The following is a 15,712-nucleotide window of genomic DNA, read 5'->3' as shown; positions in this document are numbered from 1 at the left end:
GGGCATAAACAAAATGTTTCAGATATTCATACTGAATCAAAGAAACATGATGAGGTTTAACTACCATTTCACTTGGATGAGAACTAAGCTAAATTGACAGACTTCCTAGTGAAACAATTATATCAGAATGGGAGAACCACTATAATTAAGACTGAGGTCATTTAACATTTTTCAAGGGTTCTAAAACCTTTATGCTGGCTCTCCTTTAATATCACTGAGACTCACGAAACTTCAGGGAGGAGTTAGTGCTCCAGGTAGAGTTGTTTGAGCAAAGGGACTCTTGAGATAAAGCCCCCTCAGGTCACTCAACATCAATTTTAAAATTCTCTTATTTTCATGCAGTCCTGAGGTTCAAACCACAGCTCGAATCCTTTCCATGCTTACATCACCCACTCATAACTAGAGCTCATCTAGTGCTGTCAATATTACCCCTTCAGGGAAGCAATATTTCAAGCATTATTCAGGGTAAAAAGTTGAATCTACAAAGTTGATCAAACTACACTGATGAACCGAAGAAAAGTAATTTGTCGCAAGTGCACCAAGACTGAAGATCTGTTGCAAGCCCATGCATACCTAAGAAAGTGTTCTGTACACATCAGTTATATTCTACATGGACCCCTTTTGGAAACATTACCATTTTTTATACCTTGGTATTGTCCTGTACCTCTTTCTGAATTTGGTCAAGGTAACTTGTGGAGGAAGAGGTTGAAAACCTAGTGAAGTTGACATATGGAACCTCTATCTATACATAGATGGGACCAAGGACAGATCTGGACTGCAGCTGCCTTTCCTGCCCTTGGCATGGCACTGAGCCCTACCCATTCCTGTTGAGTTAGCATGCTGCATTCCTAGTGTCACCCACAGGAGGGCCATGGCTTGGCTGGGAGCTGCGTGAGATGGAGCTGATGGCCTGGCCCTGCTCCCTGTCACCACGTGCAGCTCCCAGGACTCAGCCAATAGTGGTAGGAAGCTGTGCATAACGGAGTCAGCCCCACGTGATGGAGCTGGGCCTACCTGGCCCCATTCCCTGCCACCACATATAGTTCCTGCAACTTGGTCAGAGCTGCAAGCCACTGGGGGACTACAACTGCTGTGGGCCATGTAAGTTCCCCAAGGGCTGCCATGTGCTGCTGGTGGGGGCTGAGCACCATGGGAAGGGTACAAAGGACAGCTGTCATGCACATCCCATCATACCCACACCCCACCCACACACACCCTCCCACACACCCTGTCACCCACCTGCATCCTCCCCCAAACCACCCCCCACACCTGATAACTCATACCTAGTTTAGTGACCACTAACAGAAATGGCCCCAGCCCCTTATGTCTTCACTGTATGCCCAGCACTGTGCAGGCCTCAGGCCACTGACAGGAGGCGGTGGGCACCGCTGAGCCACTAAGGGGTGCTGCCTAGCTGCACAGCCATAGCTTCCCCTTGCCCCCATGGGCAGGGGCTAGGCCTTTGGACCTCTCCTGTGCCCAGACCCCACCATCATAGGGAGAAAGGGAGGGAAGGAGGTGCTGGGCCCCACCACAGTGGTCAGGCAGGGCCTTCCTGCCACAGCAGTGAGACTCCCAGCCCTGTGCTGGGACCCAGGCAGGGCAAGGGGCTCCCTGTACCTCCTGCTGCAATTGTGCCGCTACGGCCTGGACCCGGAAAGGGGAAGTGGCGGGTCTGGTCCCAGTGGGGCAGCCTCCACCAGGCACACTGCGTCCTTCCCCCTCCCATCCATGGCACTGGGATTGCAGGGCCTGGCCCAGCTCTGAGCGCGTCTGAGCATGCAGATGGCTCAACTCAAGGAGGTGCTGTGGTAGCCAGAGCAAACAGTGGCATCGCACATGACAGTTTGCCGCTGGTCCCTCGTACAGTGAGCACAGCCCTAGGGTGGGATAGCAGCTCCACTCTGGGAGGCTGGGCAGTGGGGTAGCAGCTCCCCAGTCTGGGCAGTGGGGTAGCAGCTCCAGTCTGGGAGGCTGCTGTTGCAGTCCTAATCTTCCCCCCAGGACCCCTGCTGCACCACCGCCCCTCAGGAATGCCCTGGGGCCACATCATTGTGTGAGGGGCTAGTGGTGACCCCTCAGACATGGTGCCACCTGCTCCAGCGCCTCCTCAGTCTGAGCAAACTATGTCCTCAATCACGCCTCAGAGCTGGGCCAGGCCCCACATGGCTATAGTGCCATGGGCAAGAGGGGGAAGGATGCAGTATGCCCAGGGGGAGGCCATCCCACTGGCACCAGACCCCCCCCCCTTCCCCCAGGGCAAGCTGGGAAGGGCCTGGCCTGCTAAAGCGAAGGAGCCTTCCAGGTATGGGCCACAGCAGCACAAGCACGGTGGAAGGTGCAGGGAGCCCAGTGCCTGTTACCCTGCCTGGGCCCCGCCACTGCAAGGGGGCCAAAGAGACCTATTACAGGGCCTGGAGTCTTGCTGCTGCAAAAGGAAGCACCGCTTGACCCCTGTGGGGGTCCAGCACCTCCCTCCCTGTGGTGGCAAGATCTGGGCACAGGAAAAGTTCACAGCCCTGGTTCCATCCACAGCCCCAGCCCCTGCCAACAGGGGTCAGGGGAAGCTGTGGCTGTGCAGTTAGGCAGTGCCCCCTAGTGGCTCAGTGGCACCCGCCAGCAGTCTGGGGCCCACACAGCGCCAGGAGCAAAATGAAGACATAAGTGGCTGGGGTCAGGGCTAGTGCCATTCCTGTCAAACTAAACAGTAAACGGTAAGTGGAAAATGGCATAAATATAATTGTTGTTTAAATGTAAACAATTTAACCATTTGCACCCTTAACGTATTTGTGTGAATGCTAAAACGTCAGTCCCATTTCTCTTGCTGAACTGTCTTCATTCAGCATGTCAGAGCACATATGGAGTGGATAGGCGGAAACAAACACATCCACTACATCCAACAATATCTAAGAAATAAAATCAATTTAGCTAATATACACAGTGCATGATGATGCCAGCTCCAAACTATTTTCCCTATCATATTAGCAATCATGAAGTATCCCTATTTAAAGCAACTCTGAAGGGAAAACAACATCATTTGGTGGACAAAAAATATCTGAAAGACATACACACACTCAGGCAAGAAACTGTACTAGTTTTTGTTATTCTTAATCTTTATATATCAAAAGAGTTCTAAGAAAAAATTGTTTTTCTTCTAGCAGTAGCATGCTGCTTTGGATGTCCATTATGAAACATAGAACTTATTTTTTAAAGGAATTGATCCAAAACTTAGTCAGTTTTATGTTGGACTAGCCAATTGCCCATCAAGAATGACAGGGGAAAAGGGGGGAGAGGGGGCAGGGATGGAGCCCTGTGCCCCCCTACCCCCAGTCCAGGCCCACTTCCCTCATCCCATCCTGGCTGTACGGGCCTGATGCGGGGAAGGGCTGGGCCACCGTGGCAGGGGGGAGAACAGCGGGCCCAGGCCCAAGGGGGAGAGAAGGCACACTCCTCCCCTCCCCCAGCCACTGCTGCATGAGGCTGGGCCCGTTGCTCCCCCCACCACATTGCATTGGGCCTGCCCCCACCCACATCAGGCCTGGGCCCGCTCCTCCCCTTCACCCACTGCCACCACCGCAGCACGCCCACCCCTTCCCCCCACCCTGTGTCAGGTTGCTCCTCCCCCCACCGCTGCCAGGTCAGCCCTGCAGGCAGCAACAACAGAAGGGGGGAGGGGTGGGCCAAGGCCGGAGCTGGTGGCTTTGCCCCCCCCCCCCATGGCGTCCCGCTCCCCCCTGCACCGCCACTGCTGTTACCTGCGGGGGGGAGCGAGGGGGAGGAAAAGGTCAGCTCTGGTGGCCTTGCCCCCCCCTCTGCTCCATCGTTGCCACCTGCAGGGGCAGGGCAGGGTGGCAAGGCCAGCACAGCCGGCCTCGCCCCCCCCCACTCCATTCCCTGTGTCCCCACCATCATGGTGGCATACTGCCACTTGTCCCAACGCTACTTCGTACTCTGATTGGCTGGCTGTCAGACAGACACACAGATTAAGGCTTTTATAATATTTGAATTATTTGACCAGGTATAAAAAGGGTATTGGCTGGGAAGAGTGATTAAGAGCATTGTAACTGTCATGAATTCAAAATTGGTTCTGGATAAGTAAAAGCCATTTTACTTTATGTCTGTTTGGACACCAAGACAGAAATTGAGTTTCTGGTAACGTAAGTCAATACCTCAAGCCATTGTCAAAATTAAAACCTTCACTGGCAGTCTCAGCAGAGAAGAGCCACTTCCAGGTAGTGAACCCTGGTAACATCTTTGATGGCCAAGAGCTCCCGAAACAACAAAAACGCCAAAGCACACAAAGATAAAGATACGGACACTGTTTTTGTCATACGAAAGAAGCAGAGAAGCCACAGAAGATAAGTTTTCCCATCGCCCAGTCAAAAGCACTTTGGCAAAGATATGTAGGGATACTTGACTGAGGCAGGCTGAGCTGTGGGTACCAGAGGACTTCGTTCTCAAAACTTAACCAATCACTCAACCTGCTTTCCACAGCAGCAAGCTATATGTTAAAAAGAAATAAATACATAAATAAATAAAGCAGAGTTATCCCACTATAACAAGTGGTCCAATATCATGCTTGCCTACCTATACTCTAAATCTGTCCAGAAGCACAACTGCTGTAAAATTCTACAATCAATTCACAGGAAAATACTATTAGAAAAATGTATCTTCCTTATTTTCTGTTCAGATTCTGCAATATGAACATTTAGAATGGCATTACTACAGGCCTGAATTGTAATGCATGTCATACTGAACATTCATGCAAAAAACACTCACAGTAGATCTCTGCTGAGAGCCATCCCTGCAAAACTGAAACATTGTAAATGTTTCAGCAAGAAAAGGGTGGAAGGCCTTTTTATTGTTGTGAAAGACACACCTAAAGCATTTAGATTACAGGAATCCTGATTCCACAAATTAGTTCTATTATTATATTCCTACAATTAAAGAATTGCAATGTTTAACCTGTATACGTCACGTTGTTTATAACTAAAATGCCACTGTTCCTAGACAAGAGTTTCCAGCCCCTGGAGAATGCACAGCTATTGATGAAGCTGCTAAGCAGGGCCAACAGAGGCAAAAACTCTAGTTATTTCTAGGCAGCATATTACCTCTCTGCTCAGGATGTGCGAGTAACAAAGGAAGTGAGCTAAAGACAGATCAAAACAGACCCAAACACTGATACCATCATTTAAAGAGACCATACAAAAAAGTTGATTTGTGCAAGGGAAGCAAGACTGCCTTTTAATAATCCTCAAGTAGGTTTTTCTTCCTAAATATCTGGAGTTTGGGAAGAGTGTGTAGTACACTGGGAACCATGGAGGACTGTTCCAACTTATTTGTATGCCAATTTTTTTAAACATCTGCTTAAGTTGCTTTGACACCGAATATTTTCCAATGTTGCTCACATAATCATATATTTGTTTAAGGAGACAGGTCCAACATTGCCATTATATCTGTATATAGAAAAGCTAAACATTTTTCCTGCCAAGTAAACATCTAAAGCAATAGATCATGCAGAAATAATTCCTTTTTTTAATGCATTTTTTCATCTTACTCCTGTCTCCTACATTTCCTCTCCATATTTTAAATAGATTTCAAATCCTGGCTCAGTTGTGTGGAGCTGATGTGTCACTTGAAGGACACAGGCTATTGAGCAACTGATCACTGATGTTTCTTGAAACCCCACCCCTCCTCCACAGCCCAGAAAAGTCACATGATGAGCTCTGAAAAGTAGGTAAAAGGTTATGCGGTTGCAGAATGCTTTGCAGAACAACAAAAGCTCAACTTGTCGTTTAGGCTGCGGGCTACAGATCCTTTTTCATTGCTTCAGCTCTACCAAATTGGGAAGTGCCACTACTAGTATCCCAGGAGAGTTTAAAAATCAGACTTTGAATGCATTCCCCATTGAAAAAAAACAACCTAAGACCCTAAGAGACAGACCTCAGGACATGAATGAAGCAGACCTTTAAAGAAGGAAAGCAAAATAGAAGTCAACCCTGAACTCAATGTTTGATATTTAAAAGTTATTCTGCACAAAGTCAAACTGAAAAAAACAAAACAGTTTTCCCCTCATTGTTTTTAATTACAGTTAAGTCTTAATTGGAAGCAAAATAATGTATCCGATTGTAAAATGATTTTTAAAATAAAATTAATCAAAACTCATGGGAGAGGTGATCTCTTTTATTAGACCAACTAGATATATACAAACAAATTATTTTATTTCTTTGCAAGCTTTCGGGCATGCTCACCCTCCATCAGGCAGTGGGCCTGAAAGTTTGCAAAGAAATAAAATAATTTGTCTGCAAATATCTAGTTGGTCTAATAAAAGATATAACCTCTTCTATGAGTTTTGATTCCTTTTGCCTTTAGACCAATATGGCTACAATCTGGATACCTTTTAAAATAAAATGCTCATTTAATGGAAAACTCTTGAATTCATGTTTAACGCTCCAAATCTTAGGCATTAAAAAGCCTGGACCCTTACAATTAGATTTCTGCCAAGACTTGCAGAACTTGAAACCTTTTCAGGACTGGACTCTGCTCTGCAAATATATCTAGATTTCCTCTGCCTCCTCACTGTTGTCTACTCAAGCTGATATACCCAAATTCTCTCTTCAACTGCAGACAGAAAGATACAGAGGTACAAAGTTTAATAATTTCCAAAGCCAGCAGGTATCTAAAGAGTTACACTCTGTATTTTACTAATATATTAGTAATAGTGTTTTTTCAAATTGAAATATACTGCAAAATATTTTTTAATAAACAACCAAAAGGAACAGCAACCTGCTGACAGGTAAACAATAAGAACAAGTATTCCTTTTAATTAAATTTCTCGCCATTAAGTTGAACAAGGAAATAAATTATATGAAAGATGATTAAGATAAAAATACTTGTAGATCCAGAAACTCAAGTTACCAGACACTCTGGAAAAACAATAACTAAGAGGAAAAAAGGAGTTTAAAAGCATTAAACAGATTTTCCCTGTACTCAGACATCACACTTGAAAAGACACTACAAGTCACAGAACAATCTTGCCTATTGTACTCTGCTCCATAATCCAGCCTTTTCAAGAATAAAGTGCATTGACTGGCCACATAAACCACAGATGAGTTACCAGGTGCTGACAAAAACAGGCGTAATACTTGACATTTCTTTTTTAGTTGTTTGGACTATGTCTACACTATCGTTTCCACCCCTCCCTCATCCCCCAGAAATCACCCCAGCACATCTCCAACAAAAGAAGTACCAGGATAGAGACCATACTAAATCATATCTTGAGCAGTGTTTTATATGGGCTACCCTGCTGAGGTCTGAAGACATGCCTCACTCCCATGTCATTTCTGGATTTTAATAGTTAAGGTACTGACAGGTATAAAATGCTCCACTACCCCATTCAGATAATCTAAACAGATTGGAACAGTAACCCATTATTGCATTAAAACAAACCAGCAAATCAAGGAAAGAGTGCCATGAGAAAAGCACAGTTTATATAACAAGTATATGAAGTGTGCAGAGCAACTCATAACAGTTGACTGGGTAAAAATCTTGCGCAACCTTCATTCACTTGCTATGTCCTGCCTTTTCAGGGTCTCACATGCCAGCCTCAAACAGCTCCTTGAAAACCACCTTGCATACATTCAAAGCATCAAGATACAGATGTCCAGGGAATTCTTCTCATCAGTATCAAATTACCTTTACCTGTCTGCAGAGTTCAGGTTTACTCTGGTAATCTACCATCCTGCTCAACCAACCTACACAGCTGCAGGGCACAAATTGGGTATGGAAGCAGTTCACAAGGTAGAAATTAAGTGGAACATTTTAACCATGACTTACAGGTGATTAGCCGTGTAACACTTTTTTGTTGTTGCTGTGCCATGGCTCCACAGACCCTTTACTTATAGCTTAAATGCTCTAACATGGTGGTGCTCAACTTTTTGGCTCTGCACCACCCCAATCAGCCTCACACCACCCAACCTAACATGCATAGGCTGCACTCTCTAGCCCATGGCACTCCCCTGGGTTTAGAAATCTGGCAGCAATTAAGTAAGGCTGCCACCAAATTTTCAGACCCTTGGGGAACCCCATGGGCTGGATGACAGGGCTCTGTGGACTGGATCTGTCCTGTAGGGGTTGGGGGGAGGCTGAATACCCCTTCCCCTAACATTCCAAATACATTCACCAAATGCAAAGATTCATCATTTTGCTGCCATGGTCCACCTGCTTTACCTGTGGCGGGTTAAGGCATTGTGTGTGTGTTGCCTCATGTCAGGATGGACAATGTAATTTTACTATGAAGTTAGATAACAGATTTGTACAGGATGATTTGGATAGGGATGACCTTGCCTCAGGCAGGGGGTTGGACTAGATGACTTCTGGAAGTCCCTTCCAGCCCTGCTTCGCTATGATTCTAGTGAGCCCTACTCCACATTCAAATGAAAGCATGATAGAAACCAGCTACAGAGTCAGTACATCTTTTCAAGCACTAGCTTTATAGCTGGATGTCTCTTTTTCTAGCTGGATCATCCTTTTCAACCTGTGATAATCGCCTGGCACGTGTGGTAGTCTCAATTTATGGCACATTCACCAGTGACCCATACGATACTCACTTGGCACATGTGGCTGGTCTCAATTTATGGCACGACTCACCAGTGTACTGCGTGATAATCACCATGCACATGTGGCCGGTCTCAATTTATGGCACGACTCACCAGTGTACTGCGTGATAATCACCATGCACATGTGGCCGGTCTCAACCTATGGCACGATTCCCCAGCGAACAGTGTGATAATCACCCTTCCCATGCAGCGGGTCTCAATTTATGGTGCGATTCACCCGCAAACTGTGTGATAACCACTTGGCTGGTGAAGCATGGATACACGTGCCAACTGTGCGATAATCGCCGTTATGGCGCCATTCTCCAGTCGACCCCATGACCATCACCTGGCATGTGGGGCTGGTCTCAATTTGTGGAGCCATTTGCTGGACAACTGCGTGATACACGTAACCTGTCGCAGGGACCTGCGGTCTGTTGCATAGGGGTTTCCCTTCTATGTGCAGGTGAGGGCAGGGGCGGCATGGCACTGCCTGGGGGCGCTGTTTGACAGGAACAGGGCACTTGGCAGCAGGGAAAGGAGCTCCCCCCACCCTCTCCCAGAGGAGGGCAGCGTGCACACAGCGGCCTCACACCCCCCAGCTGCGGCGGCGGCAGCTGACGCAGCAGGAGTAGAACGCTGGGGGCAGCCAATCCGTAGGGCCGGAGCTGGCTCCGACCGTTTATCCCGACCGTTTATCCCCCCGACGCCGACAAGAAACTGCAGTCCGAGCCCCTGCTGAGGGGAGTGGGGGAACCAATCCCGGCCGTCCCTCTACCCGTGCTGAGGAGACCGCGTTACTCACCGGCAGGTCCGCAACGGCAGCAGAACGAGGTAACGGCGCACGCCCTTCTTGCCTCTCGCTCCCTCACTCGCTCACTCACTCGCACACACACCCAGCGCTAGCGCCGCGACTGCCGGCTGCGCCCCGATTGGTTGAGCCGCCAGCGGGGGGGGCGGGGCCAAAGCTCCAGGCTGCTGTCAAGGAGAGGGTGTGGCCGGGGCGGGAGGCGTCCCCCTCTCGCCCCGCCCATTGGGCACAGAGTCCCCGCCGCTTGGGGGGCGGCTCCCTTTGCGGGGAAGGGGCGGGGCTGAGCCAGAGGGAGGGAAGAGTGTGCAGGGGGTTGTGTGAGGTGAGGGTGGAGGGCTTGGGGCTGCTGAGGGAAGGCAAAGGGGGTTCCATAGAAAAGGATCAAGCAGGCAAAAAAAGAAATAGATAATAATTTTAGACTAAAGGAGCAGATTTCCTTCAGTCTGGAAGCACCTTCTGCCAGACTCAGCCCTGCCCTGGAGATCTGCCCGTGCTGGAAAAATAAGACAGGCAGGGGTGTGACCCTCCCAGGATGTAAAATGCCCGGGGGGGACTTACACAACAGGGGTAAAAAAACAGCCATGTCGTGTAGGGCAGATAACTGGCCCCAATGCTGGTGTGCCGCGAGCCAGGGGCATGGCACCATCCAGATATTTTCTTACTTAAAGCCATTGAAAGCTTAGTGAAGACAGCTGTGGTAGCTGCCCAGGTTGAATGCCTGTCATCCCTGAGCTGCTATGGGGGACATCCCAAGCAGTTTTTTATACCATCCGAGTGGCTTTTCTACCCCTTTTTTTCCTAAGGGAAATAACTGTCTATCGGCAGTGTAGTAGCATAAACACAAATTCATTTTGTTAAACTGTTGTTACCCCCAGAAAAGTAATTTTTGTTCATCCCCCTTCCTCCCCACAGCCTGTCTCACCCACTAACTCCTCAATTTACATCTTCACTGACTGCCTGTCTTGCCTGCAGCCCAGCCTCTGGCCTCTTTACTATTCCTTCCACCCAGGAAGAGCACACACCAACTGCAGATACTTTTTCAGCCTGACGAAGGGTTTTTAAACCCAAAAGCTTGCTAAGAATTTTTTTTACCAACTCTTTAAGTTGGTCTAATAAAATATATCAGATTCGCCCAAAGAACCTTGTCATTTTTATATGTGAGCAGGTGGCATGGGGGTACAACTTGCAAGAGGTGACAGTAAATTCCTCAGACAAGACATGTACCACAAATTAACTGCATCCCAGAGACCTGACCTGAACCCTTCTCCCACCCTTGGATCATACAAGAAAAGCCTCAGCTCTTCAAAAGTCTCCCTCCTGCAAATCCAGGCCCAGCATGCTAGTGTTGCTGGCATGTTTATGATGATGTTTTTTCTTTTGGAAGAAAGTGAAAGTAAAATGCAATAAATGAAAGAGAAGTTGCCTGGTAAAAGAGGAAAAAGGGACTTGCAGGTGTCAGAAGGACAAGACAGTGGAAAGCAGAAGCACCACACCCTCCCCTTTATCTCTTTTGATTCAGGAAGCTTCCTGCTTGTCTGTTAATACATATGAATGTAGTTTGGAAGATGAGGGAAGTAGGTGTTGTCCACAGAACAGTTAATGGTTTCTACTCTCATGGTGTACACACGAGCTACAAATACATTCTAAAAATTGCTTTGTTCCCCTTTTTAGCTTTTAATATGACACAGGAAGCCTGAAAGGATTTTTTTTAAAGGATTTTTTGGGTTGTTGTTTACCGTTGCCATAAAAAATTATGCAATCTGGTCTTTTCATTTGTAGGAGGATTTCTTAAATGTCTCAGCTCATAATCAGCATTTTCACCTATATTTTAATTATAAAGGAGTCAGTCAGTTGGAAGCAAAACGGAGTCATTTATGTCATCTCTGCCAACTACCATTTGTGCTGCCTGTCATCAATCAGGGAGCAGCAGGCTAGATCTTCCACTTTGTCACAACTTCAAGCCTACTTCAGCTAAACTGCTCAAGACACACAGTACTGCTTGGGCAGCTCTGCATTAAACGGGGTCAGAGAGGCCATGGGACCAAACCTCACTTACAAATCTAGAATTACAAACTGTCCTCACACTGATTGCCAGAGTTACTAACACCATTAGCTTGGCCATGCTCCTTCCCCCAGTATCCCCACAGTGTTGCCGAGTCTCGCAGGAAAAAAGAGCAGCACTGCCTTTAAAAACAAACCCATACAAGCCCAATCCATTTCAAAGAGAAGGGTGTGGGGTTGCTTATACAAATTCCATATTTTTTTAGTAGTTCTAGTTTTGCTGCATATATTAAATTACACATTTAGCAGTGCTGGCAGGCAGCAAAGGTTCCAGCCTCTTCCTGGTGGGGGGACCGAGAGGGGGCTGATCTGCAGGCGGGAATGGGATGGGCTTACCTATCACCACCCATTTAGGACAGCCAGCAGCAGTGCTAGGAGGGGTGGATACAGGGGGCTATGGGGAATCTTGGGGTCACTACAGTCCCCCCCCAAGCCTCCCCCAGAGCCACCCTGCTGGCAGGGTGCGCAGCAGGGCGTGGAGTTGCTCCACAGCCGGGCTGGGATCTTGCAGTGGTGACAGCGTGGTCCGGAGTTGGGGCAGAGCTGTGATCAACAGCCTGTATGCCCTAGGCAGGGGCATGCAGGCAGTAGATCACGGCTCTACCCTGGCTCTGGACCACACTGTCACTGCTGCAAAGAGCTGGGGCAGAGCCATGATCTGCTGCATGGACGTCCCTGCCCGGGGCATGAAGACTGCAGCTCTGCCCCAGCTCCGGACCATGTTGTCACTGCCACAAGATCCCAGCCCGGCTGCAGAGCAGCTCTGTGCCCTGCCAGAGCTGCTAGGGCCAGTCTCCATAGAAACCCCAGCCCTGCGCTATCACAGAGCAGCTGCTGCTGGGGTGTCCATGGAAACCAGCCCCTGCCACGCAGGCAGGGGCTGTTGAGAAATGGAGTCCAGGCACTGGCCGGATCCACCATTTTGCCCACCCCTGCACTATAACTTTTTTGGTTTAAGCCACCTATTACAAAAAAGCCCCAAATATGTGCCTTCCATATAATACAAGCCCCAAAACCTGCAACCTACGACTCAAAAAATTAAAGTGACTTTTTAAAAAAACCAAGCCCAATTCCACTTACTATAAGTGAACTTGGCAACCTTGCCCACAGAGCATTAGAGACAGACAGTAGGAAAACCTTCAGTCTTTCAGCATGTCAGTGAGTGCTGTTCAAGTGCTTGCTACCCTTTCTGGATCCTATGACTTATCTCCAGCTAAGACACTTCTACTGGGATGCTGCCACTCATTCTTATCTGGGTTAAGGTCCATCTCCCAGTATGCAATATGGCCTTAACAAGTCCTGTGGTGCTAAAGGGGCCTTTACATTTTCCAGTGAAGACAGTTCAGATTTCTTTTCCATAGCTTACTTGTTTCTCGATGCTAAAGATGTGAATGCCATCAGCAAAGATACAGTAGCATGTGTGGGGGTCTGTAGGACTCCTCAGGAATTCCGTTTGACTCTTTTAAGTCAAGGAGATCTAAATAATCAGCAGTAGCTCTAACATATTTATGCCTAGGCAACATGAAATAAAAGTTCTCTTAACATATTTGTACCAACCAACATTAACCACATCCAAACAGCTGCCCCTGGGCCTTTCTAAAGCTAGCTGTATATACAGTATGGCTTCTCTGCTCTGAGTTCGCTTACACTATTGTGTCTGTAGCTGGAACATCCATTCTCCATTACTTTTGCCTCCTTTGGACAAATTAGCTCTTAGGCACTAGTAAGTGCTATTAACTTGCATCTGATTTGGATATCTGAGCAGCCAGTGTAGAAAGAATATAACATTAACCATTGAGTTCTTTCCTTGACGTACCATTTTTTTCACCTCAAATGGTTTAGCATGGTCAGGCAATTTGCCTAGAATGACATCAAACTGAATTACATGAGACTTCATGGCATGTAGAGTGTGAAATTCTTGGATTCAAGCTTACTCTTACAAGCCGATGTTTTCCCTGTTTATTAGCTAGTCAAACATTTCAATGTTATTTCCTTTCTCACAGGCCCAAGAACAGTTATATTTCTTCAGCTTTCTTTCCCTCCTTTTTTTTCAAAGGAAGAAGATTCCAATTCATAGCTGGGATGTTACCATTGGTAACTCTGTGTCCAATGGCAACTTATCCACCAATAAACCGTTTGGGAGGCAGATTAGTAATAGCTGAACTGGAACACTTGCTGAAGAATGTGGGACAAAGGTAATGAAATTGTCCTGTGTCGTTGCTAGGCTAACTATGTTAATGCCTTTGCATATAAATATTCAACATGGCCATGCTTGCCTTTGTTTAAGGTCATGGGGGCAGAGCTGGAAGACTCTACAAAGTGCTAAACTCAAATAGGCTTTCACCCAGCAAGGACACTCGTCCAGAGAGGTAGATCGCACGTTTGAAAGAGCCACCTGGATACCATGTGAAGAACTGCTGCAGTACAGAAGAAAACCCCCCACAAATCGCACACTGCTGGTTATGACATATCACTCCTCCCTTGAACCTGTATGGAAAATCCTCAAAAAATTGCAACCCATATTAGAAAGAGACCCTATTCTTAAAAAGATCTTCCCAGAGCCACCCATCCTAGCCTTTAAACAAGCACTGAATCTCGCCAACCTCATCACCAGAAGCAAACTTCCTCAAGCCCAGAACACACCAAAAGGATCCAGACCGTGCCATGACAAGAAATGCAAAACCTGCCAACACATCTCCACCACCCCCACAATTACTACACCCCACAACAGAGCCATCAGCATCCCAGGATCTTACAGCTGCACCTCCAGAAATGTAATATACCTCATCCAATGCACCAAATGCCCTGATGGAAAATATGTAGGAGAGACCAAACAACAACTGCGCACCAGAATGAACGCACACCAGAAATCCATCAAAGACAGAAATACCCAATTACCGGTGGGGGCACATTTCTCACAGGAGGGCCACTCTCTCTCCAATCTCTCAGTCCTGATCCTCAAGGGAAATTTACACAACACTTTCCAGAGACGAGCCTATGAGCTCCATTTCATCAACCTCCTGGATACTAGAGATCATGGACTAAACATAGACATTGGATTTTTGATACATTATAATCTGCCTGGCAACTGACTCCCCAGCCCAGCCCCTGGCTTCTTTACTTTTCATTCCATCTGGGAAGAGCACACACCAACTGCTGAAACTTCCTTAGCCTGACGAAGGGTTTTTGAACCCGAAAGCTTGCTTAATAACTATTCTCCAACTATTTGGGTTGGTCTAATAAAAGATATCAAATTCACCCAGGGAACCTTGTCTGCCTATGTCCTTAGACCAACACGGCTACAGCCTAAACCCCTAAACTCAAATAGACATTTTAAGTAAAAAATACAATTGATTTGAAAAGAAGTTAAGTATGTACACTATAGTGACTAGTTACAGTGAGTGACCTAATCTCAGTCAAGATCTACACATACCACTAACAACAGTTAGCGGCTTATCTGTCTCTTGCTCCACACTCCAATGTACTATTTTCTAGGCCGCAGGTTCCTTCTACATAGAACAATCATGAGTCAGCCATCTTAGCAGCTGTCATTAATATTTATAGGAGTGGGGCCAGTCTGTGTTGGCTCAATAATAAATGGCTGAAACAAAGTGTTCTACCTCTCTTGACCTTTCTCTACCCTTAAATATGGTGTGTAGGGGAGGGCAATATTGACTCAACCTGCACTTAACGAAAAACAACTTGAGTTCTGCCCTTATTACGCCCATTTCTCTTACCTGATAAAAGGATGTAATTACTAATCTGTCTTGATACACAGTCATCAGTCAATACACCTTTCAGGTGGCTACTGGAAGGTTAAGTGCCTGAAGTGCACCCTTGAGTAGAGTAGCCCAAGAGTAACAGGGAGGAGCAATGTGCAGAGAGTGGAATCCAAAAGATACACACCATAAAACTTTATAGCAACAGAGAGATCTATCTTTTTTACTACTCTATTTAGATTTCTTTAATAAGTTAATTTTCTTTGAAGTAAGATAAGCAATCTGTGTTTAAACTATTGCAACATGAATTACAAAAGGTAACCAGGAGATGGGTGTGGTTTGAAGTTTATCACTCTAAATAAAATAAAATAAAATAAACACCTCTCTTCAGAATTCAGGCATTTAGCACAATTCCAGAATCACATAAATTCCCAATTGGAACCCATGGTAATGCTAACAAATGTTCCAAACTCGCCATGCCCAAACCCCCCTTGTAGTCTATTCACCACTTTGAAAGAAAATTTTGT

General features: G+C 46.7%; 1 protein-coding gene and 1 long non-coding RNA gene across 3 annotated transcripts in view; one reads left to right on the top strand and one right to left on the bottom strand.

Annotated features, from left to right (window-relative positions):
• CPT1A (carnitine palmitoyltransferase 1A) overlaps positions 1-9,506 on the bottom strand; it is a 68,253-nt gene extending 58,747 nt beyond the window's left edge. For both annotated transcript variants that reach the window (XM_006264856.4, XM_014604203.3), the window contains exon 1: positions 9,400-9,506. The gene's annotated coding sequence lies outside the window, so the exon portion shown is untranslated. The remainder of the gene's footprint in view (positions 1-9,399) is intronic.
• LOC109282615 (uncharacterized) lies at positions 9,189-14,724 on the top strand. The gene is made up of 3 exons (XR_002089643.2): positions 9,189-9,428; positions 13,523-13,661; positions 13,754-14,724. It is a non-coding gene; the product is annotated as an uncharacterized LOC109282615 (long non-coding RNA).
• The last annotated feature ends 988 nt before the right edge of the window (positions 14,725-15,712 follow it).

This window comes from Alligator mississippiensis, chromosome 2 (genome assembly GCF_030867095.1).
Source record: "Alligator mississippiensis isolate rAllMis1 chromosome 2, rAllMis1, whole genome shotgun sequence".
Lineage (NCBI taxonomy): Eukaryota > Metazoa > Chordata > Crocodylia > Alligatoridae > Alligator > Alligator mississippiensis.
This window is presented reverse-complemented; position numbering and strand designations above follow the sequence as displayed.